At 37.1% G+C, this 4,964-nt stretch overlaps 1 pseudogene; it reads right to left on the bottom strand.

The window, feature by feature from the left end:
- Nucleotides 1-954: 954 nt before the first annotated feature.
- Nucleotides 955-1,897, bottom strand: LOC102834879 (annotated as a pseudogene).
- Nucleotides 1,898-4,964: the final 3,067 nt, after the last annotated feature.

The following is a 4,964-nucleotide window of genomic DNA, read 5'->3' as shown; positions in this document are numbered from 1 at the left end:
TTCTGCTGTGCATGGGGTTGCTATGAGTTGGTTCTGACTCGATGGCACCTGACAACAACAACAAGACTCACATGACTTCAGCTTTTCTTTAAGGTGCTTTTTTTCTTTTGTAGATAAATAAAGCAAAACAACAACAAAAAACACCTAATGTAAAAACTACTAGACAACTTACAAATTTGAAAAATTAGACACTACTGATATGCAATGAAGTTTGTATTATGAAAGCAATATATTCCAAGTTTCAAAGCTTTGGCAAGTTCTGTTGGATATCTTTCATTAGTGGATAGCAACTTTTAAAATCTATTAATTATTGTCTGTTAGGCAGGACTCGGTGTAATATGCTGGTTTAAGGTCAAATCCATTTCAAGACATGTTATGGCAGTATAGGAATGGTGGGAAGGTGAAACACACTGTCAGGTCTTGCACACTGAGTGTTAAACCTGCTGTTGTCACTATTAGGTGCCATCATTTTGGTTCTGACTGATAGTGACCCTATGAACAACAGACAAACAATGCCCTGTCCTGTGACATCCTCTCAGTTGTTGTTATGTTTGAGCCCAGTGTTATTGCCACCGTGTCCAACCATCTTGTTGGGGTCTTCCTCTTTTCACTGACCCTCTACTTTTCTAAGCATGATGTCCTTCTCCAGGGACTGGCCCCTCCTGGTAATATACATAAAGTACCAGAGTTGAAGTCTTGCCATCCTCTAAGACACAGTTCCTTCTAAGATCTCCTTCGAAGGAGCATTCTGGTTGTATTTACAAGGCAAATTCGTTTGTTCTTCTTGCAGTTCATGGTACTTTTGATATTCTTTGCACATACCATATTTCAAATGTATCAATTCTTCATTGGTCTCCCTTATTCATTATCCCACTATTGAGTCTACAGTGTTTCAGAGGATATAAGGAAGATTCCATTTTCTCACAAGCAGGGGAATAACAGCAGAGCTGAATTCTAGAAGATGGTACTAGTGTTGTGAAATGCTGTTTTTGGAGTCAGTATGGAGATTCTTCTACTCATATGAGTTAGTAGACAACCTGGCTTGTACATTCAGCATTGTATTTACAATTTAGGTGAACAAACAAACATTCTCTAGCAAATTTACAGTTGGGAAGACTTTGTAAAGTGAAACCAGGTAGCGGTAAGTACACACATTCCCATTTTTCAAGGGAGGCCAGTACTTGCAATGCTCCAAAAGTTTTTCTGATTTCATGATACTCATTCATCTCAGAATTTGAAAAACTACCATTTGGGTTTTTGTCTGCTCATCAACTGCAATTGCTGTGAGTGCAGGAGGGCTTTAAGTCCCTTGTTTGAGGCCATCATCTGGTTTACTGCTTTTATTCCTTCAAAGCACATTGGTGTCCTCTTGATCTGATGTATCTTGGAGGACTGGAGACACCATCCGGCACTACGAAATTTGGGACTTGGAGGATTATCTGGTAGTATAATATCTCATGGTATCTACATGAGGTGTTCTGAAAGTATCTGAAGTGCATTTGCAGTCTTCATCCCCAACTCGTGGTATGGAGCCACTGTTATCTCCTCAGACAGCATTTGCTCCTTCAGAATAAATGATCATGGATGATGGATTCCATGTCATCATAATCTTGACTGATCTGCAGAATTTCTGCTATTAGTGGATTAATCTGCCTTTGTTGCAATCCTTGATTTATTTTCTACATTTTCCTTTTGTTTCTTCTTCTTTAATGATAGAACTTCTTCTGGGGGTCCTGCTTTGCCCCTGGGTTGCCTCTGTGGGCAATTCTTCTACAGAAGTTTGAGTTGTAGGAGCAGCTGGAAGTGTCTATTTCTGTTGGACTCTAGAATAGTTTATTTATTTTGCAGATTCTTGAACTTCAGATACAGCCTGAAAAATTGGATTCTTTCAAGTTTGTTTGTTGTTGTTGTTAAAGTACTGTCACATCAGTTCTAACACATAGTGACGCTGTATAGGGTTTCTGAAGACTGGATGGTGGACTTGAACTGTCAAACCTGCGATTAGCAGGCCAGTGTTTATAATACAGCGCTACACCAATACTCTGCTAGCTTATTTAGAAAGTAGGAATGACTGCCACTTTTCAGACACAGGGGAAGGTGATGTTAAAATGAATAGAAGCAAATACTGACACATTGCTGGAGATACTTCCTTTGCAGGAATCATGATCACCATCTTCCATCTCTTAAACAATATTTAGAGAAAGACAGGGAGCAAGTTTCTTGTATAACTCTCTCTATACTGAGGAGTTGGTAAAAAGCAGAGAGAAAATGATAAAGACAGTTCTCTTTGGGATTTAATTTGGAAACCTGAAGACCATTGTTCCATGTGTACACATGGATGGAGAAAAAGAAAATATCTGATATTTATATGATATCAGAGGGACCAGTCCGTGAAGAACTACATCATGCGTGGTACAGTAGAGGGTTAGCAATAAAAAGAAAGACTCGTAATGACACAGTGACTTCAGCAATGGTTTCAAGTAGGAAGGATTGTAAGAATGTCACAGGACTAGGCAATGTTTCATTCTGCTGAGTCAATGAATTGGAACTGACTCAAAAGCACTTAACAACAATAGTGATTATACTGTGTTACTTTAGGCATAATTGTTGACTTTTAAAAGTGCATATTATTTATAAGGAGCCCTATAATTACAGTCTTTCCCATGAAATGCATTATTTCCTGGACTACTTGTAATAGCCCTTTGAGGTCATCTTTGCGGGATCACATCATTGATCTAATTTGGGACTATTGGCCACAGCACAGAGCTGAGAGTTGGTAGCAGCCATTATTGTTTTTGTTGTTAAGTACCGTCAAGTCAGTTTTGACTCATAGCTACCCTGTATAGAGTTTCCAACTAACAACTGGTGGATTTGAACTGCCAACCTTGCTGTTAGCAGTCCAGTGCTTATTCTACAGTGTCACCACACAGGTCATATGTCAGTAAGAAAGGTCTGGGTATTTTTAGAGTGACATTTGAATACGACATACAAAGCATTTAAATTTTTACAAAGTATGTGTTGTGGGTGTGTTGTTTTATCTATTTACTTTGTGACATTGAATGCAGACGTGAATGGCTATTTTCCTCCCTCAAATTCTAATCTAAAACTTGATGACCTAATCAACCCTATTTCCTTCTTCTGTGTTCTAATTGTCCAGTCTTTCACTCTGTCTTGATGCTTTTCCTGTTGGTCTCTATTGCTTCTCTGTTCTCCACAGTTTGTCCTTTTTCCTGCCTGCTCACAGAGGAAAACATATAAAGCAGAAAAGTGATAATCAAGAGACCTGAGTTTTTATCATGTTAACTCTGCCACTAACTTGCTAAATAACTTTGGGCAAGTCCTTGTACCTTCCTTAGCCTTGATTTCCTACATCAGGACCATGTGGCAGAGGGAATAGGTGACAGCCAAGGTACTCTTCAACTCTGACATTTGCAACTCAAATATGAAATATAATTATTATAATAACAGTAGTGATAGAGACAATTAAAGGAGAGCTGTCCAAAGATTATGAGATGTTTTTGGTAGTAATGTTACCTTTACATCACCAAAGCTGCATAACATTGCAAGTCAATATATTTTCTTGTATTTTTATGAAGCTCATTTCTCCTACTACCACAAAAATGGTTTGTAAATAGAGTAATTTACTCTTTGTTTTCATTCTTCTATTTCCATGTACCATTATAATCAGATTGAAGGTTGCTTTGGACAATAATTATATGTACTAACATTTTGCATAGATAGATTTTCTGAGCTCTAGTTGGGATTGGAGTTACTGAATCCCCATGAATGACATCCTAAGTAGATTTTACACTAAACTCTACCCTACATCAAACAATGTAAGAGTTAAGAACTGTTATTCAAATATCAAACATTTAATGGTGCATGGTTTACTGCAATAAAACTTGAGATTTGGAACCAGAGACCTCGCTTTCAGTTCTGGTTTTAACAATTAATAGTTTATACCCAAGTCCAATTGATTCTTGTCTCAAAATCTTAGCATTAGATTTACTGCCTTTCCAGAAGAGATGCTATAAAAAGGTGTGATATGTTTTCTACCAAAAAAATATAGTAGTAGCAGTATTCATGAACAATAAAATATATCTTAGAAAAGTTATTAAACAGAAATCAACAAAACTAGTTAGATATGTAATCAAGGAAATTATATTTGACAAAGATAAATTCTTGTTTAGAAGTTTCATGCCTGAGTGACTGAGAGCCAAAATAGAAAAGTTAGAAGTTATTTGAAGGAGGGAAGAAAGGCATAACAAATATAGTATTAGAATACACTGAGTTTAAGGTATGAACAAAAATTCTCGTAGACATGCCTAATATTGCCTTAAAAATAAGATGTGGATATACAGGTTTAGGGATCAACTGTGCAGAAATTGTAACTGAAACCTCATTAGTAGATGAGATCTTAAAGAGAGAGTGGAGTACAAGTTTTTAGACTTCAGTGTAAATTGGAATATCTTGTAACTTTCTGACTTCTTCCATATTTTCCTCAACCTTTCTATGGATGTCACCTTCTTTCTTGCTTCTGATCCAAATCTTATCTTACTCCCAGTAAGCACTTGAACCACTTATTTATCATTTTATCTGAAGTTCAGAGTTCCAGGACTATTCTCTGAATCTATTTTTCCTGGTTTTCTGTTTTTTTTTTTTTTTTTTTTACTGATGGACTGATTGGGGGGGTGGGGGAAAGTCTGCACAGCTTTTCTGCCTAGTTTGCCATCTGCCATGATGTTTACTTATATGTATGTGAAAGTTTGGAGTTTTGGAGCCCTGGTGTGGTGCTGTAGGACAAGCACTGGAGTACTAACCATAATCTTGTTACTTTAAATCCACTAGATGCTCCTCAGAAACCTTAGACAGGGTTGCTATGAGTCAGAACTGACTTGGTGGCACTTAACAATAACAAAAATGTGAAAGCTTGACAATGAATAAAGAAGACCAAAGAAAAACTA

This window comes from Chrysochloris asiatica, unplaced genomic scaffold, assembly GCF_000296735.1.
Source record: "Chrysochloris asiatica unplaced genomic scaffold, ChrAsi1.0 scaffold00008, whole genome shotgun sequence".
NCBI lineage: Eukaryota > Metazoa > Chordata > Mammalia > Afrosoricida > Chrysochloridae > Chrysochloris > Chrysochloris asiatica.
The sequence above is the reverse complement of the archived record's forward strand: the minus strand, read 5'-3'. Positions and strand labels throughout refer to the sequence as shown.